Below are 20,993 nucleotides of genomic sequence, written 5' to 3' on the forward strand. Positions count from 1 at the left end.
AGCCACAATAAAACATCCAAAGTAAATAAAACACTATTTATATAGATTTGTGGGGAAAAAGGTTTTGGCCAAGTGAATTTGTTTTACTCTGGTGGAAGCAACAAAAAGATGTCTTGGTATGAAAAAGAAAACACCCTGTTGGGGCCAGCCCGGTGGCGCAGCGGTTAAGTTCGCACGTTCCACTTCTCGCTGGCCTGGGGTTCGCTGGTTCGGATCCTGGGTGCCGACATGGCACCACTTGACAAAAGCCATGCTGTGGTAGGTGTCCCACGTATAAAGCAGAGGAAGAGGGGCATGGATGTTAGCTCAGGGCCAGTCTTCCTCAGCAAAAAGAGGAGGATTGGCAGTAGTTAGCTCAGGGCTAATCTTCCTCAAGAAAAGAAAACACTCTGTCTTGCTTCTGAAAGTGCGGTCTGTGGACTAGCAGCATCAGCGTCCTCTAGGAGCTTGTTGGAATTGCAGAATCTCCAGCCCACCCTAGACCTCCTGAATCAGAATCTGCATTTTAACCAGGTTCTCAGGTAATTCCCATGCACGTTACTGTCCAAGAAACACTGGTTTAAGACATACCCTACAGACCAAAAATGGAGCCAAAGTTAAGAACTCAGGAATGGTGAGGTGATGGTTTAAATGATTAGCAAACTTTTCTGCGAGCTGTCAACAGAGTCCCCACCCTGCCTGGATATCCCTGAGGAGCATGGTCAGCATCACCCGTGATTGAACAGGTGGCACGATGCCTCTGCAATGGCAGGGAAGGTTGGTGCCCTCTTGCAGCAGCATCTGGATCAGAGTTTCCATTTAATTCATCATGGCTTTTTATCTCTTTGAGACTAATGCTGTAATTGGACATAAGAAATTTCTCTCACAGGACCTCTCTCTCACATAAGGTTTAACATTATTGAGAAAACCAATTAAATATGATTAGAACAATATTTTTACAAAATCAAAGCTGCTATGTCTAGTAAAAAAAATACTGGAAGGAAATAGAGCAAATTATTAAATAATAAAAGTTGTTTCTATTTATTCTCCGTATTTTCCAAGTTTTCTTGAATGAGCTGATTATTATAAGAAAAATAAACTTTGAAAATATTTTCTATCATCATGAGAATAATTAATCAAGAAAGGAAATTGTAACTGACATGTGATGTTTTCCTTAAGCCTTTCTGTCCAGCATTCTCTCTCACTGTTCCTCTTCCTGCATTCTGTGCTCTAACAAACCCGTCTCCTTCTTTTCCACCGCAATGTGTTTGCATACTGGGGAACCCACCTCTCCCAGCCTACCAAATACATCTGTGGGTACAAATCCTATAGTCCTTCAATGCCAGTTCAGGTGACACCTTCTTCATGAAGACTTCCCTGATCGTTAGAACCCCTGATCGTTAGAACCAGTGGTATTCTAACCCTTCTTCAACTGCCTGTATGTCTCTTCAGGTCTTTAACACTTTATATCTCATATTATTATATTATTAGTGATAGTAGTAGGTAGTAATGGTCTAATGCTTTTGTTATACTTTGAGCTCTTCAAGGCCTTTTGGAGTTTTGAAAATGCCTTGATTAATAGTAAGCATTCATAAGTGATTTTTAAGTGAAAGATTAACAATTTGTCCTAGCATTTGAGGCAGGTCCAAAAGATTGTGGAAACATCATGCCATTTCTTCTCTTATCTTTTGCCAGCTGTGTAGCACAACTTTGAATTCTCTCAATATAGCAACCCAGTGGTTTAAGTATCAGTAGCTTTTTAGGCTTGACAATTGGAAATCCCAAGAAAATACTTATGTGTTTCTTTTTCAAAAACGCCAGTGGAACGTATTGTATCTCTCTTTATTTAGAACAACTTACTATCCTACTTTGGTCAACTTGCTTTCTGGGCTCCAGAGGAGCTGTTTGCTCTAAAATTAGAAGAAATGAGTTGGACTAAGGGTTCTCTAAGGTCCCTTCCAAATCTAGCCTTCCCCATAATCCTACAATGATGAGAAAAACAAGTTTGGCTTTTAGAGACTTCTGTTATTGTGTTCCAAATATCATAATGTCAAAGTACCATAATTATTAATAATGCTTAGTATTTACAAAGTGCTCAATCTGATTCTTTCTTGATTCTCATATCATCTAGTCTCTGCTATAGTATTACTTTTTCTTTCTAGAACAATCTAAAGCCAAAGGCTTCCTCTCTGATCTGTTTGCCCTCTCAAGTAGAGACACGCCTTCTGCAGCCACAGCTGTCCCCAATTAATCTTTCTCCTAGCTGCCAGGCCAGTGCTTGGGCCCCCATTACTCAGCAATCCCAGCCTCTGAAGGAGCCCAGCATCATGACAATCAACAATTAAATCTCCTTGTGCACTAGTTCTTTGTTAGCAAGTATCACTTTCTTCACAATGTATATCTCCAGCTCCAATTAAATAACCAACCTTTAATAGATTCAGTGGAAATGTTACTGATAATCTACTAGATACACAGTTATACCTTGTTAACTGTGGATGATATGTAACATGTAACCTACCAGACAACTAACATTTCTTTTTTTTTTTTCAATATTGGCACCTGAGCTAACATCTGTCGCCAATGTTTTTTTCTTCTTCTTCTTCTTCTCTCCAAAGCCCCCAGTACATAGTTGTGTATTCTAGTTGTGGGTCCTTCTGGCTGTGCTATGTGGGACGCTGCCTCAACATGGCCTGATCAGTGGTGCCATGTCCGCACCCAGGATCCAAACCCGCGAAATCCTGGGCCACAAAAGGGGAACTCGCCAACTTAACCACTCGGCCGCAGTGCCGGCCCCGTAACATTTATTTTCAATTTTACAGTTTATGGATGGTTTCTACATGTGTGTGCACCATATTATCTCCTAGAATTCATATCAATGATTGTTGAGTTGGCTTTCGAATGTGTGGTAAGAAGTATCAAGAGAGGCCTGCTCCCTGCTCTTTGTTGTGGCCCACACAGAGCAGAGTCCAGGAGTCAGCACTGCCACACAGAGAGAGGTGGAGACAGTCTATTTTGTTCGTTCAGCCTTAGGTGATCATTCATTCTATCCACACATCCTCTCAACCACCCAAGTTCAAATCAAATTTTCTTTCTCTGTAAAGCCTTTCTAGATCTCAACCTCTCTAGCCAGAAATATCTTCCCTTTTCAGACTACATAACACTTTTCCTATACCTTGTTGATTACCTTTTTATTTTTATTATATTTTTAAAAAATTTATTGCATTTTTTTCCTATTCATATTTTATATCCTATACCGCTCTGTGAATACCTACCCTAGATCCATTGAATCAGAGTCTAAGGGACATTTGTGATTATAAGGAGCCTCATGATTCACATGTGGAGCCAGGGACATCTGCATTAAGGGCAGGAACCACATGCATAAGTCATATGTCCCCTGAGAGACAGTAGAACATAGTGGTTAAGAGCCCAGGTGCTGGCATGCCCGGGGTTCATGTCCCGGCTCCTCCACTTACAAGTTAGGCCTTCGGCAAGTCACTTAACCACTGTGAACTTACAGTGTAAATGGGGACATAGTAGTACCCATCTCATTAGCTTATTGTAAGCTTAAATGAGTCAACTTGTGTAAGCACTAGGAGTGCCTGGCACTTAGTATATGCTCTGTCTGTCAGCTGTTACTGTCCCCTATGGTGATTCTGCCCAGGAGATGCTGTCTGATTGAATGTATAAAATCCTATACACCCACTCCTGCTGATCTGCAGCACAACTACATGCACATACTTGTATCACATATTTCTCAGGAGATGTAGGGGGACTAATTGATTTAGGTTAATAAATCAGAGCACTCTGTGATCTTTACAAAGCCTATGTACTAGTACAGGCATTATTTTGTTTTTATGTTTTTACAACAACTGACTAATTTCTTCTTTCTGTGGCAAAGTTCCTTCGTGCACCACATAATTTTTTTCTTTAGAAAGCACAAGGCATTTCTCAAGACTTCCTTGACCTAACCATGCCACGAGTTGAGAGTCCTCCAGTAGAGGAACTTTCATGGGTCATTTCCCAGTGACATGTGACAAACTGGAATCCTGACAGAAGCCTCAGTGAGTGAGGCGAGTGAGCACACAGGGCCAGACATGAGGAAGCTGTGGACAGGAGATAAGGCTTCACAGTGGTCCAGACAAATTAAGGACTCAGATTTATTTTCACTTTCTCTGTAATTTGTATATATTTTAGTTCCCAGACTGCACTTTTCATATGCTATACCTCTTTAAATATCAAGGAGCAAGAATATCAAATGTAATATCTTTAAGCAAAAACTGGCATTGGTTGGGGCAGTAGCATGTTTCCAAAGATGGCCACAATACTCTCACCCATCCCTTTATGCACTCGCTTTTGCAATTCCTCTCATAAAGAAGCAGAGTTTACTTATCCATCCTTCAAATCTAGGCTGGCCTTGTAACTTTGATCCATAGAAGAAGACAGCAGAAGTAATATTTTGCAGATTCTGAACCTAGGCCTCTAGAAACCTTGCAGCTTCTGCTCTTCCCCTCTCTTGCTGTGTTTACAACTCAAGTGCATGTGAAAAAGCCTGATCTAGCCTGCTAGATGCTGGAGACACACAGCCTAACTAAACTCCAGCACTAATCAGCTCCAAGCCAACCTGCTCATTGACTGTAGCTGCAGGAGCGTACCCAGATGAGTTCATCAGAACGACCACCTAGCTGAGCCCAGCTCAGATTACTAACCATGAGAATTGTGAGCTAAAAAATGATTATTTTAGACCACTAAGTTTTGGACTGGTTTGTTACACAGCAAAGACTAACTGATACACATAGTGCGTGTCATTGTAACGAAAATCTGCCCTTTAGTTCAGTGAAGATATTTGAACTGTCAAGGACTTCCAACTGTTGAAGACTGTTGTTGGCCTTTTGGGACTTTTAAAGGGGTCTGAAATGAAAGTGGCCACTATAAGAGTATGGGCACAAGCTCACCACAGAGAAAAAAATAAGCAGTGTGTGGTTTTGAGGGACAGGGTTTTTACTGCAGAGGCTCTGGATTTTTGTGGGAATGAGGTAACTACATACTCAGAATTTACAAAGAATTGGCTTTTCGAAATGATTCACCATAAACTTTACATTTAGAGTACAGTTTATAGTTTCCCAAATACTTTCAACTACAATATCTCTTATGGCTTGAAATAAAGAAATTGTTAGAGCTGACCAGGACCATATATTCAGGGGTTTTCAAACTTGGCATCACAGAGTTAGAGACGACCTGGGGGCTGACCCCCCAACTTTCCCTTTTATCAATTTTTAAATGTTAAAGACCCAATTGAGATTTCATTTGAAGAAAGAGTTGAGTGGCTACAAATGTGTACAATGATACTTACATAGCTCAAATGGCTCATTCACAGACAGAAACTAAATTTAACGAACCCCCTCCGACCACCCCCACATGAACGCAGATTTCCAGACTTCTTTACCACACTCTACAGCTCCATTGTAATCTCCATTTTCCACAGATGAGGGCCTGGGCTCAGATACTTACTTGAGATCATCTAGACCGGGTAAGGCTCTAACACAAGTTTGCTGATTCTAAACCCAGATCTTTCACCCTTGCCAATGATGTTTGGGAACTGGTAACTCTGTTGACTTAAAGCTCAACCACAGGAAAATTATACGCCATATATAATAATTGCCCACTTGTCATGGTCCCCAGAAACCAAAATTCATGATTAATTTTTAGAGAATGAAATAGCCTATGTTTTAACATTCTTGTAGAAACCCTTGCGCCCTAATGTTAGAAGAGCAAAGGCTTTCTTCCTCCAGCAACCTGCAGAAAAGGAACAAACTTATCCTTGTGACCCCAGAGGTATAGAAGAAGAGCCAAAAGTTGGAGGTAACAGGAGGTAGACAATAGCTTACATTTAAAAAAAAAATTTGTTTTGAACCTAATTGCTGTCATAAAATTGGCAGCTCCTGTCCCTGAGGTGTCCAGAATGGTGCAGACAGGACTCCAGGGCCGGTTAGGAGGGTGGATAATCTGACGCCTAAGATTCCTATAAGGAAGCTTATAAAAACTCAGGTCCTTGGTCTTAAGTGAGGACTAGCGCTTTTATTGACTCTCTGAGAAATCTTGTCCCCAAAGAAGAGGCCTGTTGCATATGTTTCCCCAAACCTTAAGGCGTTCTTTATTCAGGACTCATTTAGAACATACAGAACGTTTATTCTGACCGGTTAGCCTGGCACCTGAAATTCACCAGCCCTTCATAGGGGCACACTGCTTTACCACAAATATTTATAGCAGGGTCCTCAGGGGTCTCAAACATCCTTGCCCAAATGTCTTCCGTTTGGGAGAGATAGGCTTCTACAAGAGGAAAGGGCTCCTCGTGGCTTTGTCTATTTCAGTTCTCTCACACATGCCAAGGCAGGAAGAAGCCAGGTGGGAAGGGGGCAGGAAAGGAAGGAATTTGTACTGATCCTTGAGGGTATGCCAGGGCCTGGACTAGGGGCTTTGCAAAAGTGATCCTCCTTAATCCTCCAGCCAACAGTAGAGACAGCCAATTTTTTTCTCTCTATTTGCAGACAGGTAAACTGAAGCTCTGAGACATTAACTTGTCCAAGGTCACCTTTCTAGAAGCAATAAGCTTGTTTGAAAGCCCCTACCTTTCACCCCAGCAGCCCCATAGGAAGGTTTTGGTAAAAGGAGCTCAGTTTCTTCAGTGGAATTTAAAAGAATGATGTATTAGTATTCTTTAGCCACTAATTTGTGTCATCCATGCAAACTCTCACCATCTCAGGAAGCCCCCAAGGACGGGAAAACTCTTCTAACTCAGCGGAAAGCCCACTGAACTCACCAAACACCCTTCTGGTCTTAGCTCCAGTTTGTCCACTCGTAAATAAGGGGATTTGGACTACTTGCTTTCTTAGGCCATATTTCTAGCTCTAAAAAATTTCCGTGGAATCAGCCAAAGAAATTATTACCTGAGTCATGTGTACTAAGGAATTTCTTTCAATAGCAGAGAATCCCTACCACTGTGAGTTTTATTTTTAAACTTCTTTTTTCACATGCATACTTGGTACGAGTAGAAGGTGTCAGAGCGGGGACCTTTATTTATTCCCAGGGTGTTTTTGGCATAAGCAGGAACCGCAGTGAGAGCTTCCCCCACACATGAGCATCACAGACACCTCTCCGATGGGGTGCGAGCAGAGCCCTGCTCAGCCTCTGGTGAGAAGATAGCAGCCTGCCAGGCGGGGCTGGAGGTGACAGGGAACGTGGTGGGAGACAGCTGGGAAGAGCACAGTGTTAGGCATCACGAGATACCATTCTAGCATGGACCCCAACTCAGAGTGTGATGTCGGGCAAGACAGGGTTCTTCCAGGCCTCCAGTTTCTCAACTCTAAGAGTTCTCCAGCCACTTTGGCTGACAGATGGCTAAGGAACCTAACAAGATGGCCTGTGTATGGTCATATAACTTCATTCATTGGTTCTAGACTTCACTCCTTTAGAGCTGGATTTGAAAATATGCCTTCTGGGCCCTCTCATAGCCTCATAGATCATCTTGGGCTGGTCTAGTCCACCTTACAGATGACGTGCCTGTGAATCAACTACCTTGTGGATTATCCACTTCAAGATTCCAACCCCAGGAACTGAATAAGATTTTGCTCTTTATAGAGCAAAAAGGCATTATTAAGATTGTTCAAAGAACCAACTGGGAAGGACCTTGAATTAGACAAAAATGGCTATGGGGAGAGTACACACTCATCACTGAGAATGGGGCTGGCTGCCTCTCACAAAAAGTCAAGTAATTGATCTAGATTTAACTCTGTTTCAAGGAGACCAGAGAAAGGTGCTAACCTTAGCCCTTCCCACTGGTGCTCAGCCCAAGTCCCTAGTCTTCCAGCTGGAGAGCCTTTGGTGAGTTACAGCCAGTTGAGAGATGTAGCTGGACAAGGAACATAGGTCTCTAGCATTTGGAAAACATTTTCCAAGACGTTGACTAGATTCTAGTCCATTCTCCTGCCAAATCCAAGAATCCTTTCCAGAGCATCCCTGGCAAATGATTACTTCCTCTTTGTTTCAACTTTTCTAGCAATTGGAAATGTACTGCTTTAATGCAGCGGCTGGTCCCTTTCTTGTAGAGCAATTAGTTAGAAAATTATACTGCAATTGCAGTCTCTCCATAAGTAACTTAAAGGATATCTTTCTATCATTCACTTGTAACAAGCTTTCTAGGGGAGGAATCATCTGCTTTAGAACTAATCAGGATTGTTGACTACAAGCAACAGAAACAGACTCTGGTTGTCTCGTATGAAAAGGTACTACATGGAAGAGATATTAGGGATCACAAAATAAGTGGGAGACTGAAAGAATAAGCGTGGGCAATAAGCAGGATCTACAGTCAACATCAAGGTGTCACATGTCAGGAACGGTCTGGTCCATGTGTAGGTGCTCTGAACTGCCAGACCTGCAAATGTTTCCTCCATCTGCACCTCATTCACTGAAGATTCAAAATCCTGGGAGCAAGTTTGTGATTGGCCAAACACAAGTCATGTAGGTTCGATTTGGCATTTGGCCTTGGCGTTAATTTAGATGTATAGGTCAGTCCTTCTTCTAAAGGGGTGACTGTAAAGCCGTTGTCACTGAACTCTCTGAGTACACACATATGGCTTACTTTTGTGCCCTGCACAGACTAAGTGCCCAGTGCTGTCTCCAGTAGAGACACACAGTTCTCCTCCAAAAGACAGTTTTGAAATGTGAAGAAATGAATTCTGTCATCAAGTCAGTTGTACCTTCCAGCTTATTAATGCCGTGTATAACTTTACACTTCTATTACCTGCGCTAAAACACACCAGTATCACTTAATGAACTTTTTAATTGGCTCTTTAAAATGGTAGCGCAATCAGGCTCCTCATTTGATTCATGCACAAAAATTTGCAGACAGGCTGAAAGGAAAAATGTGAATCACAGTTTAAATAGATGCTTTTCAACTGCTCTGTAAGACAAACAGATGTATTAATTAGCACATATTTTAGGGCATGTTTTAGACTTAATGGAAGAAGGGGAACAGAATATCATCTCACCAGAGGCAATAAGAAAGATTTGAGCTCTGACCCCAAAAATAAAATGGCATCTTGTTTTCAGAAATGCCTATTTCTGAGAACAATGAATCAAGGGTTTAGAGTAGGCCTGTGAGGGCCTGAGCAGGCCAGAGAAATGATCTCTGGATTAACGTAACAAGGAGGCTCTTGTCTAGGAGGTATGTAAGAAGTAGACCACAGCCTTAGTAATGCAGGCAGAGCCTTTTAACGTAGATACATATGAAGAAATCCAGTAGTCACAGAGCTAAAACATTTTAAAAGGTTTTTAGAAACACACTTGTGCTCTTCTATGCCCGGAACTTAAACATAAGAAGATTTAGGCTGAGGGTAGAGGTGAAATTCTGGGTGTACGTGGTAGTGTGTGAAGTGTCATTGAGATAATAAAATGACAGGGTCCCTACCTTGCAGGAGATTTGAAGGGATCACACTGACACAGGCATGAATTTAATATAGTGAGTTTTCTTATTATGATAAATTCATGTTTGTTTGGTTTTTTTAACTGAAAGACGGGAAAAACACTTTTCCTTAGAATGACCACCAAGTGATTCTTTCTTCTCTCGAGCTTCTTTGGCCTCCATCCCCAACCCCCATGGATCTTTATTTGTGTCTAGGTCTTATGTTACTGGACTTCACACAGGAGAGAAAAAACTATATCTTGTTCCTTTCCTTTTCTTCTCCCTACAATGCTTGCCTAACGCCTAGAGGATACTCAGTAAGTGTGCCGAATGAATGAATCATTTAACAGAATGGGGACCACATAGGGTTCCTTGTAGTCCAGGAAGAATTCTTCTAGATCCCTTTAGACAAAGCTGTGTGAACTTGGGAAGTAAATTCATTTCTCTGGGGCTTTCCTGTAAAATGAAGGGGTAAAGTGTTGGCTGGATGGGGGATGGTAAATAGGTTTCAACTTACACGCCTACTCAGATCAATTGGTAGTAGCAGAATTGTGCTCCAGTTTGAGAAGGGTTTGGAGGCTGCCTCTGGGCTTAGCCAGGAAGAGGACTGTGATTGATTAGCCATGTCTGTTACAGGCATTGGAGCAGCAAGTTGCTGCATGTGTTATCTCTCAGCCAGAAGATAAATGCATCTAGGACCTTTCAACTGTTAATCAAACTGAGGGCTTCATTGTGAAATCATGATGCAGAAGGGCCAAAGAGATGGTCAACTGCTCTTGGCTTTTTAGACAGGACAGATTGCACACTTCTGGGATAGGCAGGTAGGTTGCTGCCTGATACAAAAGAAATGGGACATTTTGAAGCTTGTGTGTCTGATAACCCATACGCCCTGCTCACTTATGGGTTGCCGTATCTACATTATTTCACAGAATGAGGAAGTAAATGATTTGTAAAAGAACAACCTTAACAGAATGCAAAAGGTAGGGAAGAGTCGCTGCCTGTCCTTCCATGTAGGTATCTTCTTACCCTCCGGGCAGTTCCCTAGAAAAATCAGGTTTATCAAGTGTGAAGGTGAAACTGAGCAGAGGAGGTGGTGGAATACCCTGGATTTCCAAATGGATCCTGATACGCTGACTGATAAACACCTAAGATGCTTGTTTTAGGTATAGCTTCCTGTGTCCTTCTCTAAAACAAATGAATCAGAATCTTGAGAACAGAGCTTAAAAGGGATATTTATTCTCAAAAAATTTCCACGATGATTCTGATAGGATTGGAAAGCACTGTTTTTGATGGCTGAATCATAGTCCAAAATTATCTGAAAAGGATGAACAAAAGATAAAATGTCAGACAAATGTGAACTCCTCCACATTACAATAACAAGAACTGGGAAAACCTAGCTGACAACAGCATGTGTAATAAATCTGCAGTATTTAGTTTTCTGTAAGCTTAAGGGTGAACTAATTCTGAGACACAGCCCATCAAGATAGAAATGATGGTGTCAGGCTGACGCAAATGAACGCAATGTCCAGAGCAGGGGAGGACAACCCCCATTCCTATTCTGTACTCTTGGAAGACAAATGGATTATGTTCTTGATTCAATAGTAGTAATTGTCATTTTTAGTAGTAATATATAGTAGCAGCAATAATTTTTTGCTTTTGAGGAAGATTAGCCCTGAGCTAGCTGCTGCCAATCCTCCTCTTTTTGCTGAGGAAGGCTGGCCCTGAGCTAACATCCGTGCCCATCTTCCTCTACTTTATATGTGGGATACCTGCCACAGCATGGCTTGATGATGGGTGCCATGTCCACACCCAGGATCCGAACCGGTGAACTTCAGGCTGCCGAAGCGGAATGTGCGAACTTAACCACTATGCCTCTGGGCTGGCCCCACTAATAATTTTTTATAGAGCACTTCATTGTTTACAAGCTTTCTGTGTCCAACATTTTATTTACCCTAAATAAATAATTCAATTCATCTGTGTTGATGGAATACAGCCCATGGTGGATGTACAGCTCAAACCTAATTCCTTTATCTCCAAAATCCCATGTCATGTTTGACCATGTGGAGAATTTACAGACCAGGAGAGTAAGGTAGCTGAAAACCATGTCATTAGAAGAACCAGAGTCTTATCCTGGAGAAGACTTAATAAGACCCTACCTGCTATCTCCAAAGGTCTGGTGGGTTTCTATGGGAAAAGAGAGGACAGACTGGCCATGGGAGGCCACAGAGGGCGGATCTGGCCAATGGTAGAAGTTCCAGGGAGACCGACCTTGACACACACCTTGACTCAAGATACTTCTTATGGTCAAAGCCCTCTAAGATGGAACAGGCTGCCTTCAGGCAGGGGCTGGAAAACTATTTACCAGGAATGCAGGGCAAGAAGTTTGGGGTTGGTGAAATCAGAGGTCCTGGAAGAGACGCTGACTTATGAAACCCAGGCCCATCCAGTCTTCTGATGCTCAGGATTACTGGAACAGCATATCTGGAGGCAGGAGTTGTGTGGGAGATGGTGACCTCAGACGTGGGAAGCTCCCACTCTGTGCCCAAGTGGTCAAGAGCCTCACCCTTTTGCCCTCTGACCTGTACTGGAGAAGCTCGTGCTTTAGGCTGAGTTAGAACCCTGGGAGCAGCCTGAAATCCCTTTATGCTTTTGGCAACTACAGCCTCCTTTTACATCTGTTTAGTGAGCACTGATTTCATCATAGAACCACCGATGCCCAGAGCTAGAGGGCACTTAGAGGTCATTTGGTCCAACCTGGCCACATTATAGGTGGGGAAACAGTGAAATAAGTGACTTGAATCACTACCATAATTAAATGTTAGAGTTGGAGGAGGATCTAAGGGACCATCTGGCCATGCCCCTTCCTTCTCCTGAGACCTGAGAAGAGAGTGATTGCCTGCCATCACCAAGTGAGTGGTCACGGCCAAGACTGCAGCCCAGGCCCTTGTCTCTCAGCATAGTGTTCTCATTGGTTACACATGTCACCGACTCTTTTTCACTGAGGATCTATTCTTTCCATCTGTCCCACCAAGGACAGTACTCTCTGCCATGGGATGGAGAGAGGCTGCAGCTGAGCTCATAGATGGCCAGCCCTGTCATGCACAGATCCACCTTCACTCTAAGCTGGGCCTTTGGAAGGTGTGCACCACTGCCATGGCTCCATAAAGAGTTCTGCAAGGATGCAGCAAAATTCAGGTGTTTTATAAACTGCAACTCACATTACTGAGATTTTCAAATAACAGACTAAACTTTCTTCTGGGTAATTCTACATGTTAATCCTTCCCTGGGTTAGTTTTTTGTGTGTATTTGTGTTGGAGACCAGAGTTAGTATTATGGGTGGAAAATAGAATTTAGAATAGAATAGAATTTATCTTTATAATAGATGAGAGTTTTTTAGTGGGGTGAGGAGAGAAACAGCATTTAGCTGTTTTCTTCTTCCTTCCTTCTTTCCTTCTTTTCCTCCCTCTCTCCTTCCCTTGCTCCCTCTCTCCATTCCTCTCACGTTCCTTCCTTTCCACTTGAATTTTCTAAGTAAGGGCTGCAGGTGTTTATCAATTGAACAATAAGTGTTCTCACTCTAAGAGCTTGTACATATTGCTCCAATTTAAGGATTCTCTATTCTGCCTTTCAGCTTCTTTGCCCATCTAAGAACACAACTCTAGAGAACTGGGCCATCAGACACTTTTCTTCGGGTAAGTCTACACCTAAAGCCAGTGCAAAATCTCTCTTAAGTCTGACTAATACACTCATTTGTTCTGAAGTTATTATCTCTGCAAGGCTTAGCATTTGCAGTAACAAATATCAGAGGTTACCAAATGCCTCTCCTATCAGTTTCGAAATTCCTCTTCGCAATTGCTCACCACTCTTTGAGAAATTTTCCTTTCTCTACTGGAATTTTCCATCAAATGCTCTACCCTAAAGGTGAATTTTTCTAGTGAGGAAATGCAAATATCCCATGTACAGATTTTTTTTTTTTAATCATGACTGTGCTTGACATTTTTAGCGGGAAAAAAATTCCCAAACCAGAAGATCCAACTCTCCCACATCTTAATTGCCCTCGGAAGTGACTCTCTAGGGTAAGAACCAGTTTCCCTAAATGTACTCAAGAAAGAAGAGTTTGGAAACTAGTGATGTCACTTCCTGAGAGAATGGAATGAATGTGAAAGAGCAGGGGCCTCCTTGGGATGGAAGACCTGGGCTCATCTCTTATTTCCACTTCTTATAACCTAGACTGCCAGGTCTACCATTTACAAGCTGTGTGACCTTGAGCAAATAACTTAACCTCTCTGTACTTCACATGGGGATAAGACTGCTACATGTCTCATAAGTTTGTTGTGAGGAATGAATGAACTGCTGGATCTAAGGCACGGTGAGAGGGCTTCCCTGGTAACAGAAGAGCCACAGCAGAGGCCTGGAAGCTGGAGTGAGGTGCATGTGTGGGTGACAGGATAGTGAGAAGAGAGGGTGTCTGATCTGGGCAATGGCAGTGGCAAAGAGCAGTGGGGGGCAGGACTGGCCAGGGCTGGCCAGACCTGCTCACTGAGGGCCTAACATCAGGCCTGCTCACATCAGGCTAACTGAGGATGCATCAGAAAGCTGTGATTCCCTCCTCTCAAATGAAGAAATGGAATCCACAGCTGGGAGTAGGAAGTGGGCTCAGCCCATGTTTTAAAAAGTAAACCATATAAGGAATTACCAGAATTGGGAAGATCATTGGTCTGGAAGATAGGAGATCTCAACCTTGTCTCAGCATGCTAGGAGCTTGCTATCTCATGGTGGGCAGGTCACTTACTCTTTCTAAGGCTCAATTTCCATTTTGCTAAATAACAAGAGGGGGGCTAGATTACTAGATTTTCTCCTCTGACTCTGATATTTGGTGATTTCTGATTTGTGAATATTCTCCTTAGTGCTTAACAAGGAGAGAAAAGATTATGCTGAATTGTAATTAAAAAAAAAAGAAGAAGAAGAAGAGGAAAGAAAGAAAAACAGAAAAGCAAGCTTTAAGATTTAACAGAACTAGTGAACTATACACCATTTCTAGCAATCCCTGGCAAATGTTTTATAACAGTAGCAGCTTGCTCACCCCTTATGGAATATTTGTAAAAGAGAAGGTACAGATTATAAGCAGGAAGACACTCGTGATGTTGAATATCTTTGAATGTCTGATAAGAAAAGGGAAAAGGGGAAATGGCATTTGATGGTAATTTTATTCATTCAATAAACATATGTCAAGTGCACAGTGTGAGCCTGTGGGCTCGGCCCACGTGAATCCCGCTTGATTTGGGTCCTCAAGAAGTCACAGTTTAGTATAGGAGACAGACGTAATAAAAAAGCCATTCTACAAGACTTATTAAAATAAGAACTGGAAAAAGGAGGGATTTATTCCAACCGGGGGGATTAGGCAAGGCTTCCTACAGGGTAACGTTGAACTAGCACTTAAACGATGAGTAAGGTTGTGATGGATGGAGAATGAAGAAAACGGGGCATTCCAGGCTGAGATAATGACATGAATAAAGGACTGCAAGCGGGAAAGTCTGGGTATTTTTAGGGCGTAGTGGTAGGCAACTTTGCTGAAACACAGAAGCGTGGGAGATCTCAGAGAAGTGGCTAGAAAGATACGATTTGTTTGTGTATTTTGTTTTTCAGTTGCTTTCATTATAATTGACTTACCCTATGGTTCTTAATAGAGAATTTTACCCAATATTACTTTGAGAGACAAAGAACCATTACTAAGATGCTTGGAAAGATGATGTCCATATTTAATAATCCAATCAAGGTGTGGTTTGCAAGTCTAGAGTGCAGACACTTATGGAAATGGCTGAGATTCTTAAGAAATCGATCTTAATTTTCATTCTTTGGCTTCTTATTAATAGTAAGAAATCTATTGTGCTGAGAGTGACAGATTGGGGACTCAGTGATTGTGGTTAGGGCACTGGGAGAAGTCAATTTATATCTCCAGATCTGTCTAGATGAAAAACCTGGAATGAGTTAAGGGTGATTTTCAAAAATAAAAATCCTGTGGCTACATACTCAGGGCTAATCTGGTTCCATCACAGACTAACTCTGTGACCTTAGGCCCAATCAACTGACCTTTCATTGTCTTAGCTTCTTCCTCAGAAAACTGTGGCGATTCTGCAGTGCTCTGAGTCACTGTGGGAGGCCCATGCTGGGGGCGGGAGCACTGGAGCAGGAGTCAGGAGATGGGGCTTCTAGAGCCATGCTTCAGGTTACTCAAGCTGACATCGCAGTAGCTGTAGCCCCACCTGTGGGCATGCTCTCCTCATTCTAAGAGTAGAAACAGTACTATCTACATCATAGATGTGCATGAGAATTAAACGAGGTCACGAATATGTAATAAAAACTATAACAAGACTACAAAATGTGATTATACAGATTATTTAAAAGTTAGCTGATTCATATATGTGATTATTTTAAAAATTAGTTAATAAATATACACATGGAGTATATTCAATCAAAACACAGTTTACTAGACAAATCATACATATTTGGTACAAAATTCACCTATAGTGCAACAATCAGAAAAATTCAGAACAGAAGATTGGAAGGAATATAAGACTTTTCTTGAGGAATTTTTTTGAGATAAAAAATGTACGATGCAAAAACATCTGTTCAGGTCTAGTTTAAGACCTGGGTTGGAAGATACCTAGAATATTGTCCCTTCCAGGGTCCGGCTTGGTGGTATAGTGGTAATTTCACACATTCCGCTTTGGCAGCCTGAGGTTCACTGGTTCGGATCCTGGGTACAGACCTATGCACCGCTTGGCACGCACTGCTGTGGCAGGCGTCCCACATATAAAGTAGAAGAAGATGGGCATAGATGTTAGTCAGGGCCAGTCTTCCTCAGCAAAAAGAGGAGGATTGGCAGCAGCTAGCTCAGGGCTAATCTTCCTCAAAAAAAAAAAAGTCCCTTCCGTGGGGAGGCTGAGCATTGTTGACACAGGTCAGTCCTCGGAGGAGATCCAGTCTCCCTTGGGGCAGCTCTCAAGTTTAAAAGATTCCTACTTGTTTGGAGCCACAGTCTGCTCCTTTCGCTTTTAGACTCTTAGAAATTCAGAAATAGAAGCTCCCTTGGAGTTCATCTAAGGCCACCCCCACAGAGTGCAGAAGTACCTTCTACAACCCAGCTCCTCCGGCTGGAGGTCTCCTGGCCTCTACCTGAATATTTTCCCTGATGAGTTTCTCAGCTTGCCAAGGGAAAAGTATGCCGTTATTGAGCAGGTCTAATTGTTAGAAAAGATGTGCTTCTTTCCTGGACGTGGTCCTGGTTCTCTGAGACGGCGACTGACCCTGTGGCCTTAGACCCAGCTAACCGATATTCCGAATAGGAACTTCACAGAGCAGGTCTTACCTGCCTTTGGTTTGATCATCCTTCAGGTACGTGGAAACCCAGAATTCTCTCTTTTTTTGAATGAATTATTTCCAGTTCCTTCAGGCATTCCTCATTTCACCCCTTCCCCCAAACTCTTCCTCCCTCAGGTCTCCTCTCTTAACCTCCGACTCAACTGCTTCTCCCTTAACATCTTCTTGCTTGAGTCCTCCCATTCGGAAGCCTGGGCCCTTTCTCCAAGACACTTTCCTGAGCCCCTCAGAAATGATTGCTCTTTCATTCAGACTCCAGCCATGCTCTACTGTCTACCGTCTTCATTTCTGCCTTGTCTGCATACACGTGACGATATATTAAAAGGAAAAAATCACACTTTCTTCTCTTTGACCTATATTTTGGGGAGTGCTGAAGTTATCATTCACCTTCAACGTGAACAGTACATAGCCTCCTCTATGTATCAGCCTTGGCTAATTATGCTACTTAATATTTATACCCATAGCGGAGATATTGGAAAAGAAATATTATTCCTTGACTTTCTGCTATAAGAAAATTAGGTTGGGGGCCGGCCCCGTGGCCCAGTGGTTAAGTTCGCGCACTCTGCTTCGGCGGCCCAGGATTTCGCCTGTTCGAATCCCAGGTGCGGACATGGCACCGCTCATCAGGCCATGTTGAAGCAGCATCCCACATGCCACAACTAGAAGGACCTACAACTAAAAAATGCACAACTATGTACCGGGGGGGTTTTGGGGAGAAAAAAGGAAAAATACAATCTTTAAAAAAAAAAAGAAAGAAAGAAAATTAGGTGGGATGGCTGACATTATGTGAGAGGTCACATGCTGTTATGAGCACAAACCAGAGGATGTAGGTCTCAGCAGATGGACGATCCTAGGTCTGCTGCTTAACCTGCCTGTGCCTCATTTTATACCAACTCTAAAATGCAGATAATAATCATCCTCACGATAGGACTTTTCTGAGAATCGAATGAGGTACTATGTGACAGTGTGTGGCTTATAGGAGCTGCTCCATAAATGTTCGGTGGAGCTAGTAAAGTAGAATTGCAATTCAGTATGACCCCTTAAATTAGAGAAGTTGACATGAATGTGCAGGATTATGCTTAATTGAGAGAAAATGAGTTCTCTGACAGAAGAGGAGTGAACAATTATTATATAAGAAAGGGAGATGACTGCTTATGCTCAAAATAAATATCAGAGTACTGTACAAATATCAGGAGGCATTATGTGAAGAATGCAAAAATTACAATAAGTTAAATATTATTCAGTGTTACATTATTATCAGAATTCCTTAGGCCTTGTTTATAGTTCTTTGTCTCAACACCATAACCATGTAAATTGAAGCAAGACTGTATACATCGAAGTCTCAATTCTCATGTGCAAAATCTAGACGTTTGGAAGAAGTGATTTCTAAGATCCCATCCAGCTCTAAAACTTTCAGAGTTTAGCATTTTTAACTCAATGTAGAAGCTCTTGGATTAAAAAAAGAACCCCAAACCACTGCATTTATGTGCAATGAGCATTGGGAAATGCTACGGAAGAACTATCTCAATACCGGTCAGTAGGCATCAGAAAGGATATGAGTGTAAGGGGAGGGGTTTGGGGGAGTATGAATAGCTTTTTTCCATTCCCATTGAAGACAGAGCCAAAGCAAGCTCACTGAAATTGCATAAGGGAGGTCTTTCCAACTATCCGGGGTGTGTAAACCAGAAACAGTTACTAAAGAGAGCTTGGGAAATCAGATCTTTAGGAACAGCAGAGCAAAAGCTTGTGGCAAATGGCCTTGTGAAGGTCTTCCTAGCCCAGTGGCTTGCGGCCGCATCTCTGTGCTAGGTTGGCTGGCAGGCTCCTCCTGACTCTGTATACCGGCCTGGTCTTAGTCCCCCTCACTTTTACTCAGTGTCACTAGGAACGTGACTCAGAGCCAAACGGGCAAGCTAGATTCCTAGTTGCTCAATGTTTTATTGTTAGCAGTTCCATGACACTGTATATGGTGCTAATGTGCTTTACAATGAGTTTTATTACTGCTACTTGCAATTATTTTGAAGCACATTTGCTGTTTCCTCATTTTTTAAGATGGAAGTGCTGACACTCAAAGAGACGAGGGCAAAGCAAGAGATGGCTCTGGAGTGTATAACCTCCCTGGCCTGAGCTCTTAAGTTGGTCTTCTCAGGTCCATGTTACCTAGTAAGTGCTATTAAGTCTTGATAGGTCCCCATTTAACAAATATGAGAAATGGAGCATGTCGGTGAGGGGCAGGAAAACAGATAATCTACACACCAGAAAACTTTACTATGCATATCAAGAGACAGAGAGAATATAGGAAATCCAGCCAAATGCTGTAAACATTTGGTGTCATGAGAATCATTGCGTTAGAGGTAAACATGGTCTTTGGCCTATGCCAAGGTTTGTCACCTGGGTGCCCGGCACTATGGACCTATGGGAGTATGTCCAATGTCTTCCCTTGAAAAAACTAGAGTGGCTTAAGGAAAAGAATGTGATGCAGGAGTGGTATTCAGAGACCTGAATTCTAGTCCTGAAATGCCAAGAACTTGCTGTGGGAACATGGGCAAGCTTTGGGCCTTAGTTTCCTTCTCTGTGCTGAGGCAAGTCTGCAGATGTTGGGGAGCAGGAGCTGTGGTCAGTCCCCAGATGAACAGACTCTTTCTGCTCCCGTGGCAGGGAGTGACATCAGTGTGGATGTGTGGATGCTTCTGGGGCCAGGTGCAGTTGCAAGGTGGGTCTCACAGCCTTTGGAGGATTTTGAGTATCAGAATCATCCAGGATTATCAGACCACAGCCAGTACCACTACTGCACAGCAGTACCATGTACAGTGGGTATTCAGCAAGTTCCTGCTACAGGAATGCATTTGGCTCAGCTGTGGGCAATAAAGACCTGAAAAACAGTGGTTTGGGCTAGACAGAAGTTTATTACCCTACCACCATGTAGTAGGCCTCCCAAAGTCGTCCATGTTCTATTCTCCAGAACCTGTGAATATGTTAGGTTATGTGGCAAGGGGGAATTAAGGAGGCTGGTGGAATTAAGGTTGCTAATAAACTGACCTTAAAATACAGAGATAATCCTGACTTATATAGGTGGGCCCAATGTAATCCCAAGGACTCTTAAAAGTGGAAGGGGGATTTGGAAGAGAGAACCAGAGTGATGGTAGCATGAGACAACAGCATGGCTTTGAAGAGAGTTTCTGGCTTTGCAGACAGAAGAAGAGGGCCATGATCCATGGAATGTGGGCAGCTTCTAGAATTTGGAAAAGACAAGGAAACAGATTTCTCCCCAAGCCTCTAGAAAGGAATATACTCTGCTGACACCTTGATCTTGACCCAGTGAGATCCCTGTCAGACTTCGGATCTACAAAACTGTATGACAGAAAAAGAGAAAAAATTGTTTTGTTTCAAGCCGCTAAATTTGTGGTAATTTGTCAGCACAGCAATCAGACACTAGTATTATCATCTAACAGACATCTGAGTTAGGCAGCCTGAGCTGGGGAGTTACAGTCCCAGGGATCAGGGACCCAGGCTCCTTCTCTCTTCTTGCTCTACTGTATGACTCCCATTTGCAAGGCCACCTCAAGGACAAAGATGGCTGCTGAAGCTCCAACCATTACATATGCAGTCTGAAGAGAAGAAAAGATGAGGAGAGAAGTTGTCCCTCTAAGAAGAGTGTCTAGAAGTCACACATACATCTGCTGACTTCTTACTGACTAGGTCTTAGTCATATGGGCACATCAAGCTGTGGGAGAGCCTAGGAAATTCAGCTGACTGATTTTGTGCCCAGTCAGTTACTGAGAAAGGAGGGACTGGATGTTGGGAAGCAATTAGCAGACTCTGGCACAATAATGACAGTCTTTTTTCCTCTCTCTAAAACAGAATTTAAGGATCTGAGTTCTACTCTCAAAATCTGCTTTGACGCACAGTGAAAAAGCTTGTAGCCTCTCAGTGCATTATTTGCTTGTCTTCCAACCCTTTCTTCTTGGCCTAACACATACTCTCAGCATTCCTTTCCACTTAGCTGCCTTTTAGAGGTCACCACTCTCTGCCTTTATTGCCCCTGTCTTTGCTCAGGCAGAGCCTCGTCACCTCCTGTCTGAATTCTTTCTGAAGCATTGGGCACTCTGTTGAGGTAGATGGAGTAGGTATAATTATGCCCAGTTTCCTCCAGATGAGGAAAATGAAGCATAGGAAG

At 42.6% G+C, this 20,993-nt stretch overlaps 1 long non-coding RNA gene across 1 annotated transcript in view; it reads left to right on the top strand.

The window, feature by feature from the left end:
• Positions 1-20,993, top strand: part of LOC124238070 (uncharacterized) — a 37,925-nt gene that overhangs the window by 13,702 nt on the left and 3,230 nt on the right. Inside the window, exon 2 of the long non-coding RNA XR_006888227.1 lies at positions 13,068-13,128. This is a non-coding gene — a long non-coding RNA (uncharacterized LOC124238070). The remainder of the gene's footprint in view (positions 1-13,067; positions 13,129-20,993) is intronic.

The sequence above is a fragment of the Equus quagga genome, chromosome 4 (genome assembly GCF_021613505.1).
Source record: "Equus quagga isolate Etosha38 chromosome 4, UCLA_HA_Equagga_1.0, whole genome shotgun sequence".
NCBI classification, from domain to species: Eukaryota; Metazoa; Chordata; class Mammalia; order Perissodactyla; family Equidae; genus Equus; species Equus quagga.